At 32.3% G+C, this 18549-nt stretch overlaps 1 long non-coding RNA gene across 1 annotated transcript; it reads right to left on the minus strand.

Annotated features, from left to right (window-relative positions):
- Window positions 1-2520: 2520 nt before the first annotated feature.
- LOC139493368 (uncharacterized) lies at window positions 2521-12170 on the minus strand. Its single transcript, XR_011656989.1, has 3 exons — window positions 11943-12170; window positions 3568-3651; window positions 2521-2648 (listed from the first exon to the last, which is right to left on the minus strand). It is a non-coding gene; the product is annotated as an uncharacterized lncRNA (long non-coding RNA).
- Between the last annotated feature and the right edge of the window lie 6379 nt (window positions 12171-18549).

Below are 18549 nucleotides of genomic sequence, written 5' to 3' on the forward strand. Positions count from 1 at the left end.
ATTACGACATAAGAAGCATATCCGAGATCATCCGTGAAACGGATATTCCATAAAGGTCAACCAACTAGTGATGGCGTCCGAAAAATTACGAAGGGATGATTTCAACTTCACCATTTCGAACTATTGGGTTAATAGCGTCCTTTTGAGCAGCAACCCTCTATCGAAGAAATCAGGATAGGAAATACAAGCCCGTAACAATTGGGAGATATATACTCCATATGCAGGCGCTGCTGGAATGTTGCTACATAGAAATGGAAAGTTCACAATGGGGAAACTAAAATCTTCTCTTTTGTCGTAAAGTTTTGTTTTCAACCGACCCTCAGTGTCAATTTCTAGATGTAAGTCAAGATATGAGGCACCAAATTTTGAATTATATAATTAAAGAACATCATCTTTAAAGCGGAAAGTTAAGTAAAGGATATTGCTAACTTCTTATCTTTCTTCCTAAGAAGTTCCTGTATGAAGTCGGCCTCATAACTATAAAGGAACCAGTTCGCAAGAAGAGGGACAAACATGATCCCAATTGGAATGCCGACAGTCTGTTGAAAAAAACGTCCTCCAAACGAAACAAATATGTTGTCAATCAAGAAATCAAACATCTTGATAATGTCAGTTTCAGAGATTTTTTGTTTGTTTGAATCAGAGTAACAAAGCAATACCATTTCTTTCAATTTGTCTTTTAGTTTGGAATGGCGAATACTTGTGTAAAGTGTAGAAAAGTGAAATGTTTTAATACTACTGCAAGATGAAATGTCTTAGATTGTATGTACTCTGGAATAGGCAGTTTCACAAAAACTTTGAAGCCCGGCTTTGATTGTTGATAAAATTATAAACCATAAACGGATTAAAAATATTCGGTTATACCCAAGTTATACACATTCTACAATCATGCCATTTTACATATGCATTGCTTTCAATGGAAGTGTTGCAATACTTTTTTCCAGGTGTATAGTTGTTAGTAATTTAGAAAGAGGTTTCGTGGAGCAATTGGAGGATCCAGCAACATACCGTTGTTTGTAATGACACTTATGTAGTTTAGGTATCCAATACAGTGAAGGAAGATCCAGTTCTTCCTCTTTGGTATGTGTCGTGAGGGTATAAGTCGAGTTTCCAACTGAATTGTCAGTACCTAATTCATTTATCAAGCAGTTTATGTAATGAGATTAATACACAAACACGCTGTTGTTTGGGGCGATATCTGATTTGTATCAACGAACTCACAGCCTTAATCCATTCGGAAGAGTATCTACGTCCGTCTTCTTTCTCGCGTTAGTCCATTGCCTTGCACAATTCTCGACTGAATCTATCAGTATTTGAAGTCGTATTTCCAGTTGATGGATTTAGGCTCATTATAGTTTTGATAACACATTTCTTTCATCAGACAGAGGGAACAGGGAAAAGATGCATCAAAAAGCAAGTTATCAAACCCCAATAATCTAACTTTAAGACGTCGAATATGATTTACAGAATAATTGGCTAGTTACTCCAATGGGAGTACAACTAAAAGCATCATAAAACATGGTAGAGCATAAGGTTTCATTTTGTGAATGTACTAACATTGTACCAAAGATCTACTTTTAACATGTAATTGTTTAAAAGACAGGACAGTTAAACACATACAAAGAGAAGCACTGAATAAAATTCGGATAGAAATATTAAATGAAATATATCTTTTGAATATATTATCAAAGTGTATTTTAAATAACATTTTCGATCAGTAATACACATTTTATTATAACAATAATGTTAGGACCCAAATTCTGGTGATCTACCATAATAAGTTCAGGTACAGTTTTAGCAGACTTAGACTAGAGTAATATAACAATACTGCTAAAAAAGCTATTTAACCAAAAATTCTAATGGTAAGGTTGATGTTTTCATGGGTTTAATCTAACGGGTAACGTTATTATTCGAAATAACGTTGTACATTGTCAGGAATGAACATTCATGGCTCTCAAGGGAAAACGAAATGATTTTTATAAACAGATAACGCTATTCGTTATTTATTTACCTTTGTGAAATTCCATTGTAGTACTATGTATATAGATAAGAGTAAGTATTTTTTTTATTGCTTTTTCAAATAGAGATGAAGGTCAATTACACTCCAAAAAATATGTTCTTATTAAGATTTCACACGCTTCAATCAATTAATTAGCATCACCAGTAAAAGAACTGTTGACTTCTGTACTCAACATTTTTAACCTTGTATGTCTGTTTGTTTTGTTCACACATCAATGTCAATGTAATGACATTTTTGTGCAACTGTTTACAGATAAGCCGAATGACAGCCGCGATTCAATGTTAAAAAAGCTTTTAATATATAGTAAAGACGAATGATGTTCAAAAGTTTCTAATATCATTTGTTTTCGAACACTGTCTTTCGGGCAAAAATTACGCACAAAAAAGACTGTCAAATGGTTAAAGATAATAAAGAGTAACATTATACCATAACGACAGCAAAATTGTCTGATTATAATTTGCTTTCATGTGTTATGTGTGCGAATTTTAAAAGACATAACATATTACTCGAACATTTTAATTAAAGGACAATCGAAACAAAACAAACATAACGTGAGTATGTAAAAATGTAACACAACCAGCAGTTCATATGGGTTCCTTGCACTGTACTACACATTTTCTCCAGCACCCTGCCAAAAAATATAAAAAAAATTTATTCATATATGAAACCCTTGACCTAAACATAGATTATTAGTACATTGTAATTGTTGTTGTTTAAGTCAGCGATATCATATCAAGCTGATATTGTTTTTCTTTAATGGCAAATAGTGTTTGTTATGCTATTATAACATTTCTAAACTGTTAAATTTGTTTGCATTGCCATGGATGGATACATAGACTAACTTCAATTTAATTATCTGACATGTCCAGAAATGGTGAAGTGATTTTATTTAACTAATGACGTCGATGGGTATAGACCCATAACGGGAGGGATTGTGCTTGATATTCATATGATGAAGACATAATCTTTCAATCATTCAACCAGTCTGGAGCTGGCATTTCAGTAACTGCTAGTAGTCCTTTTTTATTAATGCATTTTTTTCATTTTGCTTAGTTTCTTTTGTTACCTATTATGACATCGCTGGACTTGGACTTCTTTTAAACTGTGTGTTCGTATTGCTGTGTGTTTATTTTTTGTACATTGGATAGACGTATTAGGTTGGTGGGGGTTAGGGGGGGGTAGGGTAGATTTCAAGAAAAACAAGTTTAACCCCGCCGCATTTTTGCGCCTGTCCCAAGTAATGAGCCTCTGGCATTTGTTAGTCTTGTATGATTTTTAATTTTAGTTCATTTATATATTTCCGAGTTTAGTATGACATTTATTATCACTGCACTAATACATATCTTTGTTTAGGGGCCAGCTGAGGCACGCCTTCGGTCGGGTTGTTGTCTCCATGACACATTCTCCATTTTCATTTTCAATTTCATAACTTATGTTTAATTATCTAACTTGTCCAGTAATTGTGTGATTTTATGTAATAATGTCGTTGATAGATATATAGACTAAATGATTAATTATCTCTTCCTGGTCAAGGAATTGTAACTTACCTTATTTTCTACCTGGTCTAGGAATTGTGGTGGTAGTTGTAGGTGCAGGGGTCGTCGTGTGACTTTTGCATCGTCCTTCTACATCTGAATCAAAAATATTAACCTTGTATAAACAAGCATGTGTAAGACATATGGATGGTCTGTCCTTTGAAATATAAAAGTGGTATTTTGATTTTTTGGTGTGTTGAAACTGTTTAAATAATAGCACAAACTAATCACTTTGATCACCAATTTATCCTTAAAATATATTTATCAAAGTACTGAGAACTCTGACACAGCGGTAACGATCAAATGGACCAGTCAGATGTATATGTTCATTTCTATCTTTACCGAATTTTAACCTTGCAAATTAGGTCAAGGTGATATAACAATTGGTTAATCTCAAACATTAGCTCTAATTTGTATTTCATTACAGCCAAATAAACATATTTAATTTGCGCAACAAACCATGTTTTCAAGACGATTAGGTATTTGATGCGCTAATAATACAGATAAATAGTATAAATAATAATACCGATTTCCAAGGAAAATTTAAATCAGAAATTCTGTTATCATATGGCAAAATCAAAAACTAAAACACATCAAACAATTTGAAGATAGCTTTCATATTCCTAATGTAAACAAATGGTGCATTTAATCTTGTTTTATAGCTAGCTAAACTTCTCACTTGTATGACAATCGCCTAAAATTCCTTTTTATTGTAAATACTGTGTGTACAAACAAACAGATTTAATAGAAAAAAATTGTTCAAAATAGAGGTACAGCAGTTAACATCATGTTATAATCTTAATCATTATAAAAACAAACAAATAAACCAACAGAGCAAAACATGATAGCATATAGACAAAGCACAAATAAAAGACAAATACAAAAAATGACCACAGCACAACAACACATTGACGGGATGTATAAGTACCGAGCCACGCATAAAGGATAATACCAAAACGGACTAAACAGTAAAGGTTAATAATTTACAAAGACAAATATAAGTACACTGTAATATGTATAAAGATCACAATCAACAGACTATCATGTACTATTTTTCGTCCCTCTTTTATCTGTAAAACTAATACGGAATATTTATCAACTAAGTCTTTGTATCTTTGCATGAACATTTTTACAAAAAGGACGAGACGTTCATTGTCATAACTCTGGTTCATCGATCAACTGTAAGCTCAGACACTGGTGGCGTTTTATAACGTCTGCAGCCACAAGCTCTTTAATAACGAATGAGTTTGGAAATGTATATTATCTTCAGATGATATTGGTATATTGATACTAAGTTGGGGGAAATTAATAATTTCAAAATTAAAATCGTCTCGTTTGTCAAAGATTCTAGTAATGAGATGATCGTTTTTGTCAAATTCGAAGAACATGGATGAGGCAGATGAAGTTGTGTCTGTTGTTTCTTAAATTTCTAGTTCTGGAGGAAATATTAATGGAACCCAATCAGAAAAAATCAATATATCTGAGAGGGAAATTAAGTTTTTGGCTTTTGAAAATGTTCAGTAGTGGTCCTTTGTTGATGTGGTTCATAAGTGGTTATCGTTTTTTATATAGATTAGACCGTTGGTTTTCTCGTTTGAATGGTAAGACTAGTAATTTGTTGGGTTCCTTTATAGCCTGCTGTTCGGTGTGAACCAAGGCTCCGTGTTGAAAACAGTACCTTGACCTATAATAGTTTACTTTTATAAATTGTTACTTGGATGGAGAGTTGTCTCTTTGGCACTTAGACAACATCTTGTATATCTTTTTGGATAATATTAATGTTAAACCACAGATAAACACACACTTTACTCAAAATGACCAATATAATTAGGCGAATAAAAACATTAGGCGAAAGTCAGGAAACAATGAATCGTTGAAGGAGAAAATCACCACAATTTCCTCGAAAGTCTTGATTAAACTGGAGTATGAAGAGAGATTGTTACCATCGTATGCAGGCGCAAGAAAAGTAATAATTTAGTTTTGCCAACAGCGACTTATGTCGAAGACAAGACAACAAAAGCACATCTATTAAATATATACTCTTTTGATGAGTTTGTTTATCTGTTCTCTAAGTGTATACTTATACAGTTATATGTATATATAACATCATGTTTTATTGATACGACCACAAAAAGGGGTCATCGTACATTTACTTAACAAAACATATTAGATTTATATGACTTAGGGTCATGTAGATTTAGATGTTTAATTTTTCACGAAAATGATTTATAGTATGATAGACAAAACAATATAGAACAACTATACAATACTTTAACGTGATATCGAGAGAATCAGCTGTCAAAGTTATTACACTGTCAGAAAAGAACTCTATGTGATAAAAATCTTATCAAAATATGTATATATTATACACAGTTATTATAAACTTTCTTACTGTGTATTTTATAAATCTCAGGTGGACCTCCGATACTGCTATGAATAATATTAAAAACTTCATTTGTCAAATGTTGGAAAATAATATTGTTTTGTTTATTCAAGCTTTTTTCGTTATTTGAATATTCATATGCTTTTCCATAGTAAGACTTGAAATTGACCTTTAATATTCTGTCTTTACTCCTGATAATTCATGAATAATAATTATTAAAATAATGATATATGATAACAATTATCATAACTAATATCATGTCGTAGGTTGACATATATGAGGTAGGAAAGATGGAAGAATACCATAAAACAGAAACAGAAATAATACAAATTCGTACACGTTGAGGATTTTCATGTTAATGCAAAAGTATAATTTATCTTTCTGAATTTGGTATAAAAAATGTCGACATCTTATTTCTCATTGGTGGGATTAGACAATAAACTCAAAGTATGACATAAAATAAAACAAAAAATTGTAAGGGTTCCCCGGAACCCAGTGTCTCGCCTACTTTTGCTGTAAATCGCAGGCTTAACAAAAATGAGGAAAAAAATCAATAAAAATATTCCTCTTGATACTATCTTTTGATTGTAAGAAGCTTCTGTCCAAGCTTGGTAAAAATCCAGGATAGTTTATGAATCTAATAAATGTTTTAAAAACTTTAACTTCAGACTGTATGTAATGTTAACTGGAAGAAAAACTAAGTCCATTTATAAGTAAAATACAATACACAGGTTCAAAATATTAACAAAATTTCCTTCTAGATACTAACTTTTGATCATAAACAAGCTTCTGTCCAAGTTTGGTACTAATTTAAAATAGTATAAGAAATTTTTTTTTTTAGATTTAACAACAGAGTGCATAAAAATCTAAGTTCATTTAAAAGTAAAATACGGAAAACATTTGGTCTTTTGTGGATAGTTGTCTCATTGGCAATTATACCACATCTTCTTTTTTATATATGGATTTTTTTTTTTACAAAAGTACCAAGTTTGGTGCAAACCCAGGATAGTTTGAGAAAGTTATTAAAATTTTAAAAACTTTAACCACAGAGTGAACTTAATGTTTTCCCGCAGAAAAACTAAGTCCATTTATAAGTAAAATACAGAAAAAAGGAATTTTATTTTTGCAAACTTTACTTCTAGATACTATCTTATGATCATAAACAAGCTTCTGTCCAAGTTTGATAGAAATTCAGTAGTTTAAGAAAGTTATTCAAATTTCATAAACATTAACCACAGAGTGAATGTAATGTTTCCCCGTAGAAAAACTAAGTCCATTTATATATAAAATACAGAAAAAATGGAATTTTATTTTTACAAAATTTACTTCTGGATACTATCTTATGATCCTAAACAAGCTTCTTTCCAAGTTTGGTAGAAATCCAGTATAGTTTAAGAAAGTTATTAAAATTTTAAAAACTTTAACCACAGAGTCAATATTTGTGGACGCCGCCGCCGACGACGACGACACCGACGATGACGGAATGTAGGATCGCTTAGTCTCGCTTTTTCGACAAAAGTCGAAGGCTCGACAAAAACCATCCAAGAAACATGTACATTGGAAGTATTTAAAGTCAATCTTATATTTAACATTGCCATAAAAGCGGAAGGTTTGGCTAGCCACAAAACCAGGTTTAACCGACCATTTTTTTCCCTCTTAAAATGTCCTGTACCAAGTCAGACAAATTGCCATTGTTATATCATAGTTCGCTTCTGTGTATGTTAAATTTTAGTGTTGTGTTTCTGTGTATGTTACATTTTAGTGTGGTGTTTTTGTTGTGTCGTAGTTTTCCCCTTATACTTGATGTGTTTATTTTTAGTTTGTGACCCGGATTTGTTTTTTCTCAATCGATTTATTAATTTTGAACAGCGGTATACTACTGTTGCCTTTATTTAAAGTTTTCTTTCATCTTTTTACGCTTGAATATGTAGATGGAAGAAAACCTTTAAGATTAAATTTCCTCCATCGTGTGATCGTTGATCAATAGGGGCCATGACCAGCTCAACTAGCATATACAGAGTCAAAGCGGTTCACGAATGTAATTTTTTCCGGAAATTAATTTCTGTAGTATTCTCTATACATAATATTGATACATAGAATGTAAATCTAACCATTTATTATTATTATTAATTTACTGAACAGTCTCCCTGTTTGTGCAGTAAAACTAACACTACAGGGGTGCCCTGTCAAATGTTGTAGACATGGTATTCATTATAACAGCAAAAGTGCAATAAATCAGATTTTAGATAATAGAAAAAAAAGATTGACCTTAGATACTTCCGATGTACATGTTTCTTAGATGTTTTTTGTTTTATCTATGTTTTACTTTGTACTCGTTTTACTTCAATACATATATCCTGTTGATTCGTTCTTTAAATCAAATTCGCTTATTGATTTTAGCCATTCCTTTGGGTACACTTAAGAACACGTAAGGAAACGCTAATATCAATAAGCGAAAATGAAAGAATCAACAGGATATATGTATTGAAGTAAAACGATATAAGGGAAACCAAAATACAGCAATCTATAATACCAAATTACAGCAATCTATAATACAAAACACAGCTTTCTATAATACCAGGTTACATGTAATGTAAGAAGCCAAGGTTGGTGGTCGTAAACTGCGTTGCAAGTATCATGTTCTTTAAACAATTTAAAAGAAACTTTACTATTGTATTTTGTGTTATACCATTACACCGTCAGCAGTGATGTATAAGCGATACATTATTTATACTTTACTCAATTTTAATGTTTACATGTCCTACATTATATATACTACATCTCGATGTAAAAAAATGTGACAGGTGTCCCCGAAAGATTCAAATCTGTTATACGAAATAGAATATAATTTATCATTGGATTCGGGTAGTTAGTCACTAAGAAAGAAATAAAAAGACGGGAATGGATCTCGTTTAGAACAAACTTATTTATATTCAAACAGTGTGCACTTCTCTCCATGATGATAATATTTCAATTACAACATATAAAGCATTTATTTCATTTCATACGGGGTATGTCTAAGAAAAAGGAATTTCATTTTGTTTTTCTTTGTCTGACTTATAAGATAATTCGACTGTATGAGTTTAATGAAAGAAAAATGAAAATAAACATTACTGCAGACATAAAAATGATGTAGGTCTAGTTTTGAATGAAAGTCGAAATAAATAATAAAAGAAAATAATAGTGAATGTATTTCCAAGTTCATTGGTTACAATTGTGAATAAACGTATAAATTATAATTTACGTCCTTCGGACAGCAACAAAGCATCACACACTCAAACTAGTATAGCTAGATGTCAACATATGGTCTTTAGAGGGTCATCAGCTGTCAGATTCATGTTCATGGTTTTTAATCAGCTTCTTATATTTGACTGATAACATACTAAAACAACATCCAAATTATAAAGTCTAAAATGCGCAATTTACAAAGCATGTTCTCAGTAATGTGTATCAGTGTGTAATTTAGTCTACATGCCATCTAATTAATCATCGAGGTGACTTCCGAAGATTGCAAACGTTCATATAACCCGATATTAACATAAATATAGAGATAAATAGATAGCGAGCACGTTCAATTGGATTTTCCTATGTCTATTTGATTTCATATTAAAGGTTAAAAGAAATTCTCTGAATGCTAGAAACCTTTTACATCTGTCATACTACTACCGAGGTTCATGAGTCGGGACAGGCACGTGAACTTGATTTGTTTCCAAGATACCAAAGTCATTTGATTTACAGATTATGATGATCAACCCATGAAATGAATAAAACATTTGTAAGATTTTTCGGAATCCTTATATTTATTTATACAACACATCATTCTACAAAGAAATGAAGTAATAGGATATATTTATGAGAAGCAGAAAATTATTCTTATATAATTAAAAAACCATTAATGTTTGTCGTGAGAACGTGTAAACAGAAGACCGAGTTATGTCTTTATTTTTCTATTTGGGAGGTTTTAAAGTCAATGAAAGGCCAAGACTATAATCAAAAATTGAATGAAACGCTAGATTATAATCAGAAAGGGGATAAAAGGTCAAGATTATATCTTGAGATAGACCAAAAGGTTAAGAGACTACAATTTAAAGCGATCTGCTTGAATTAATGACACAGAAAGGTATACATAAATTATCAAACTGTATGCGAATATTGTCAACTAGTGCAAAATATAAAAGAAACAACAGAACAAGCAAATTTTCAAATGTTCGTATCTTATCACTATTGCTAATTTACCAAAGAGACAGATACTTCTCTTTTCCCTCGCATATCTCGAATAAATACACACATTGAATAGATGCAAAAGTCAAATGCACATACATGAATGTGTTCCATATCATTCAGGCATGCAATGCATGTGTCGTTAGCTTTTTTTTATCATGCTTGTAAATGACCCAGATTTATATATGTCAAATTCGTTAACAATTGTGTGACGTGTGTAAAGGGAAGATCAAAGGGGTATAGTGTTGTAATTCGTGACACATATTTCTTACACGTATTTGGCTGAACCTGAAGTAATGGGTTGCCATGGTAACAGTAGTGTTTGTATCCTATAGTTCAACATTACAGTGATTCACTTTTCAAAAACATTTACTGATCTTAAAGCTTACCTTGAACTTATACCCATGGGCATTATTCAAGATTTTTTTCGTTCTGGTTTATACGTGTTTTAACTTTAGAACAGCGGTATTCTACTGTTGCCTTTATTTAATCCACTCTGACGTCAATAAGATGTATATTAAGTTGCAAATCAATCTTTCCGTAGCCTCAGGCGTCAAATTTTGTCTTTATAAATTAAGGATATTTTATTATCGCACTGATCTCGGCTAAAACGTAGAGTAAAAAAACATATGCAGAATTGGAGATCACCGTCAAGAAACACTATATCCACTACGTACGTTCTCTAAACTATTGATAAGATAATACAAAAAAGCCAGAAGACATTATCAACCCGGTGATTTCATAGTTACTTCAGAGATGGTATCATTCATAAAGAATAAAATAACAAAAATACCAATCTTCAAGAAAATTAAAAGCGGAACTTCCGTTATCAAATGGATAAAATTAAAAGCTCAAACACAAAACACGGATGGATAACAACTGTCAAAGTCCTGACTTGGTATAGGCATTTCCTTAAGTAGAAAACGGTGGATTAAACTTTGTTATATAGCTAGCTCAACCTCAAACCTGTATAACCACTTTAAGAAGGTTGTGGACATTTAAGAAATGGCGAAATTATCACTTATACAATAAGTGCTGTTCAGGCAATTCACTTGCAGTCAAATTACTGTTCAATAATTTTTTCACTCACTTTGTACAGCTACAGAACAGTCTGAATAAAGATTGCACCGATCTTACCTGACTGCAAGCGAACTGCATGAACAGTCGTCAATTTACCGCAGTGGATTTGTCATGATGTTAACCGAAATAAGGAAAACGACTTAATATTTGTTGTTGAGATCAATACGACCGTTTTAGATCACAAATAGTTTACTAGTCTACTTTAGGACAATAGTAGATCTCATAACATAATAGATCGACTTGTATTACTTGGTTTTGAATTCATGTGATATTGTCGTTTTACTGGGTGTCTGTGTACATGGACATATAAACATCAAATATAAAATAGATAAAATCAACAACCATATTAATAGAAAAATAAGAGTTCAGAATTAAATTAACCCAACATATAACAGTTATCAGATCGTTGTACGTAACAATTGATAGAATGCTAAGAAAGGATATAAGAGCAAACATCATCTAAAAATGTGTTAAGTTGGCCTAATGCGAAAACAAATCTAACAAACTGTCAAATATAGTAACCTAATCAGGAAAAAATAAAATACAAAAAAGACTTAAACAAGGTCAGTCTGTCTTTAACGAATCTATATTTGTTCTTAATTTGATTTTTAATTTTCGTAAAAATTGCATAGATCTTTTTTCAGCAAAATAACAACTGCATCAACCATATACAATTACTTAGCTGTAATATAAACCATCTTACCTGCAACGTTAAACAAAAGAACCATAATACATATCACATATAAAATCCATAGAACATACAAGGATTGTTTCATCTTGGTTTGATTTCAGCCATAAATGTCTCATTTATTTTCCGCTAATAGTGATAAATACAAACACAGAGAAAAAAAATCAAGCAAGGGGCGTTGACCTAGATGATTTACGCTACCAAAGAAATCAACATTGAAGTTTTGCATTTGATATTCAGTAAAGTGTCATAGTAAATTTAAAATTCCATTTGCTGATGATATGATAGACAGATACACTGAACCTGATAAACACGGGTTTACTGTGAAGGAAAGGAGGTACCCGTAAAATGAGATACAAAGACACACGAGACAGACGCGAACATAGAAAATTCAACAAACTTGTTTTTAACAAATATTTTTCAATGTTGTCTTTGTTTGCTCATAAATATTTAAATAACTTCGCACATAAATTTTGTTTTTGAAATAGTTTCACTTAATCTACGCTGTATGAGTGAAGACCAGTGTTAAATAATGCTAGGGATATCAAAACATAACGTATAAATCATCATCTAATTTCTATTTGAGATAACATCTAATTCAGTCTTTCAAATGAGTTTTTCGACTACGTTAACTGAAACAAATAATTAGATTTTGATGTGTTTATTGATTTTGTAACGTCAATTCTCCATAAAATTCATTGGCGTTATATATGATTGATGGTTTTGTACCTCTTAACATCTTAAATAAAAATACTTTTATCCGTTATGCATGTCTTACATAATTTTATAAAATCTCTGCTCTTTTTCGGTCTCTCGTCCCGACTATGGGTGAAATATTTGCTATTGGAAGTTAAGCAAACCCAAGTCAATCGATCTTTCTGTTTTAACTCAACCTTGCATTTAATTAAATATTATCTTTAATGAAAAATATGTCCTAAAAACTAGAATGGTACAAGGCACGGATCTAGTCAAAACTAGTGTATTTCAAAGCTCCATAATTCGAATTCAGGAAATCCATAAAACATTGAGAACCGCCTTTAATATTTTAGGATCTCCTTTCATTGGTTTCGTGATATCCTTATATATTTCAGGTCCTTAACAAAAGACCTGAAAAAATGCTATAATTTAGAAGGTTCCGAATATCCTTAATATTTATAGAGCTCCATAATCATATATTTCAGGACCTCCAAATATCCTCAAATAATTTCATGACTACAGTTTGATTTAAGGGTATCACGGAATAAGTTTGATTATTGTTTTTGAAACATACAACAGTTGAGCCCTTTTATACAGATGACGCACCAAAATTGAAAATGTAAAATAAAATAAAATTGAGAATGGAAATGGGGAATGTGCCAAAGAGACAACAACCCGACCATAGAAAAAAAACAACAGCAGAAGGTCACCAACAGGTCTTCAATGTAGCGAGAAATTCCCGCACCCGGAGGCGTCCTTCAGCTGGCCCCTAAACAAATATATACACGTCTTATATACACCAATTAATGCCGTTTTTTGTCACCTTGGGTATCCAACAAAGTTTCAGCCTTAAGGTAGTAAAATGACAGAGATTTCGTTATTCTTGTGGCCAAAATGCAAATCTGACAAAGAATTTGGCTGATTTTTGAACCCAACTTTTTTGCTACAGGAATGGAGTCTCCGACCTGAGGTTATTCAAAAAGAAGTTGAAAAAACGAGTGAAATTTACTTGGATGTTTTTCCGAATGCTTGAGGAAAGATACGAGCCGGCAAACACGGAAAAGACTGCTTTGTGTGCCACTGACAGTCAAATCCTTGCCAGCAAAAATTGCAGGCTTAAAAACTACTAGTCGTGGTTTCATTCAAATTAGGCTGTCATAGTTTTATGCAAATCGAACCTAAACAAAAAACTGAACAAGGCAATCAATAAAGGCAACAGTAGTTACCGCTGTTCAAAAGTCATACATCGATTGAGAGAAAACAAATCCGGGTTACAAACTAAAACCGAGGGAAACTCATCAACTTTAAGAGGACAACAACAAACAACATAAACACTGAAGTGCAAAAATAAACCAAAAACGACAATACATATATAGAAACGAACTATGAGAAAACAACTGCCATATTCCTGACTTGGTACAAAACATTTTAAGACAAGAGTGCCCATGCTGAAACGTCTCGCCTTCTTTACTAACCATTAATATTTTGTTGATAAAATTTTGAACCATGAAAATGAGGTCAAGTCAGATGACATCTGCCAGTTGGACATGTACACCTTACCATCATTCCATACACCAAATATACCAGACTTACTGCTTAAAGTATTTGAGATATATGGACTTAGCCACCAAAAAATAACCGTGTTCACCGATCCATGAAATGAGATCGGGCTTGAGAACCTTGCAAGGTACGCACAATACCAAATATAGTTATCCTATTAATACTAATAAGTAAGAAAAAAACATTACAAAAATTCTTAACTTTGAGTAGTCACTCAACTATGAAAATGAGGTAAAGGACAGTGGTCATGCGACAGACGAAAACTTCGAAACATAAAGCATCTATATACAAAGTATGAAGCATGCAGTTCTTCCACATTCTAAAATATAAAGCTTTTAAGAAGTTAGCTTACCCAGCCGACGCAGGATCATCATCCCTATGTCGAGCTTTCTGCGACAAAAGTCGCAGATTCGACAAAATGGTGGTTTGAACTTGGCTTTTAGGCTAGCCAAACATAGCGCCTTATGGTAATATTGAACATACCACTTAAATGACAACATTACATGACAAGACCACTCAGAACACAGAAATACATAAATAAATAATATAATAGTACAATAAACAAGAAATGAAGATAACAAGAATGTGTCTATAGTACACGGATGCTCCACTCGCACTGTCATTTTCTATGTTCAGTGGACCGTGAAATTGGGGCCAAAAACTTGGCTTTCAAGTTAAAAAAATCAAATCACAGGGAACATGCGTACTAAGTTACAAGTTGATTTGATTTCTACTTAATCAAAAACTACATTGACCAAAAATTTTAATCTGAAGCGGGACAGATGGACCCATATACCAGAAAACATAAGGCGCCTCTTCTATTGTAGGTGGGGCATAAGAATAAATCTTAGTTATGTTGAACCATTTTGTAATTTATCGGATGTATTTGGTGAAACAAAATTGAAATAATAATTATACCAAATATGTTTTACACACTTCCAAAGTCTGAGCCACCTTGTAGATATTGAAGCAAAATTGAAACATTAGAGTAAATTTCTAATTTAAACATTGTAGCGTGATTTTTTTTGTGATCACATCCACTGGTACAATGCAACACTTGACCAATAAGTAGCAGTAATATTCTATAGCCATTAAACAAGTTCAACAACAACCATCATTATTAAGATAAAGATTATAACACAATGTTGACTGCTGTTCTCTTATTTTTGACATTTTAACCTATTATATAGATAAAGGAAGATGTGGTGTGAGTGCTAAAGAGACAACTCTCCATCCAAATAACAATTTAAAAAAAAAGCAAACCATTATAGGTCAATGTACGGCCTTCAGCACGGAGCCTTGGCTCTCACCGAACAACAAGCTATAAAGGGCCCCAAAATTACTAGTGTAAAACCATTCAAACGGGAAAACCAACGGTCTAATCTATATAAAAAAAACAGGAAACGAGAAACACGTATAGATTACATAAACAAACGACAACTACGTATATACTGTACATCAGATTCCTGACTTAGGACAGGTCCAAACATTTGCAGCGAGATTAAACAATTTAATGGTACCAAACCTTCTCCCTTTTTCTGAAACAATAGCATAACATCACAACATAGAAAAACATACGATAAAATATCAATTGGCAGGCTTAACTCAATCAAAAAACGTAAATTAATACACTTTGAACGAATAAATTTGATCTGCGATATCTGAATGTAAATGCACAGTTAATAAAATATTAGGGATAAACATTCAAGGCCAAAAAGCAAACAAATAAGTCCAAACAAAGCCATGGCAAGACATCCTACGAAAATTATCACATTTGAAAAAAAACTAGAGGCTCTAAAGAGCCTGTGTCGCTCACCTTGGTCTATGTGAATATTAAACAATGGACACAGATGGATTCATGACAAAATTGTGTTTTGGTGATGGTGATGTGTATGTACATCTTACTTTACTGAACATTCTTGCGGCTAACAATTATTTCTATCTATATTGAACTTGGCCCAGAAGTTTCAGTGGAAAATGTTAGTAAAAATTTAGAAGTTTTATGAAAATTGTTAAAAATTGACTATAAAGGGCAATAACTCCTAAAGGGGTCAACTGACCATTTCGGTCATGTTGACTTATTTGTAAATCTTACTATGCTGAACATTATTGTAGTTTACAGTTTATCTCTATCTATAACCAGATGCTCCGCAGGGCGCAGCTTTATACGACCGCAGAGGTTGAACCCTTAACGGTTGGGGCAAGTATGGACACAACATTCAAGCTGGATTCAGCTCTAAATTTGGATTGTGATTAAATAGTTGACACAGCATAGGTTTCTGACACAGAATGAATGTGGTCTAATGAACTTTAAAAATTTTTTTTGCCTTTGAGCAATTCACTATGCTGTTGAATATTAATCCTCTCAAAAAAATGTTTGAAGAAATTTTCTTTTTATTTATGAAATCTGAAATGAAAAAAATTGACCCCCCAATTTTTTTTTCACATCCCCCTTTCCCTTATTTCAAAACTGATCTCAATTCAAATTTCTAATGAAGTTTGCAACAATAACTACTCATTTAAATACATCATAAAATATTAAAATGTAAAAAAAGTGCTTGTTATCACTGAATGGTAAAGATTGTTTTAATCTATCAGTTGGTAGTAAAAGTGAAAATACATTGTATATTGTATAAAACAATGATTTAAGTTGATTCAACTACTATTCTGGACAAAGAAAGATAACTCCAATTGGAATCCAATTGGAATTTCTTGCTATTGCACAATATTGTGCAATTAGATATTTCTTGCTATTGTGCAATACTGTGCAATTGAAAATATTTGCTATTGCACAATACTGTGCAATTGAAGATTTCTTGCTATTGCACAATACTGTGCAATTGAAGATTTCTTGCTATTGCTGAATACTGTGCAATTGAAAATTTCTTGTTATTGCACAATACTTAATATAATAATTTTGGATCCTGATTTGGACCAACTTGAAAACTGGGCCCATAATCAAAAATCTAAGTACATGTTTAGATTCAGCATATCAAAGAGGCCCAAGAATTCAATTTTTGTTAAAATCAAACTTAGTTTAATTTTGGACCCTTTGGACTTTAATGTAGACCAATTTTAAAACGGGACCAAAAATTAAGAATCTACATACACAGTTAGATTTGGCATATCAAAGAACCTCAATTATTCAATTTTTGATGAAATCAAACAAAGTTTAATTTTGAACCCCGATTTGGACCAACTTGAAAACTGGGCCAATAATAAAAAATCTAAGTACATTTTTAGATTCAGCATATCAAAGAACCCCAAGGATTCAATTTTTGTTAAAATCAAACTAAGTTTAATTTTGGACCCTTTGGACCTTAATGTAGACCAATTTGAAAACGGGACCAAAAATTAAGAATCTACATACACAGTTAGATTCGGCATATCAAAGAACCCCAATTATTCAACTTTTGATGAAATCAAACATAGTTTAATTTTGGACCCTTTGGGCCCTTTATTCCTAAACTGTTGGGACCACAACTCCCAAAATCAATACCAACCTTCCTTTAATGGTCATAAACCTTGTGTTTAAATTTCATAGATTTCTATTTACTTATACTAAAGTTATGGTGCGAAAACCAAGAAAAATGCTTATTTGGGTCCCTTTTTGGCCCCTAATTCCTAAACTGTTGGGACCTAAACTCCCAAAATCAATACCAACCTTCCTTTTGTGGTCATAAACATTGTGTTTAAATTTCATTGATTTCTATTTACTTAAACTAAAGTTATTGTGCGAAAACCAAGAATAATGCTTATTTGTGCCCTTTTTTGGCCCCTAATTCCTAAACTGTTGGAACCAAAACTCCCAAAATCAATCCCAACCTTTCTTTTGTGGTCATAAACCTTGTGTCAAAATTTCATAGATTTCTATTCACTCAAACTAAAGTTATAGTGCGAAAACCAAGAAAATGCTTATTTGGGCCCTTTTTGGCCCCTAATTCCTAAAATGTTGGGACCAAAACTCCCAAAATCAATCCCAACCTTCCTTTTGTGGTCATAAACCTTGTGTTTAAATTTCATAGATTTCTATTCACTTTTACTAAAGTTAGAGTGCGAAAACTAAAAGTATTCGGACGCCGACGACGACGACGCCAACGTGATAGCAATATACGACGAAAATTTTTTCAAATTTTGCGGTCGTATAATAATATTCAAGGTAATAACCCAAAACAGCAAAATTTCCTTAAAATTACCAATTCAGGGGCAGCAACCCAACAACGGGTTGTCCGATTCATCTGACAATTTCAGGGCAGATAGATCTTGACCTGATAAACAATTTTACTACATGTCAGATTTGCTCTAAATGCTTTGGTTTTTGAGTTATAAGCCAAAAACTGCATTTAACCCCTATGTTCTATTTTTA

Source organism: Mytilus edulis, chromosome 10 (genome assembly GCF_963676685.1).
Source record: "Mytilus edulis chromosome 10, xbMytEdul2.2, whole genome shotgun sequence".
NCBI lineage: Eukaryota > Metazoa > Mollusca > Bivalvia > Mytilida > Mytilidae > Mytilus > Mytilus edulis.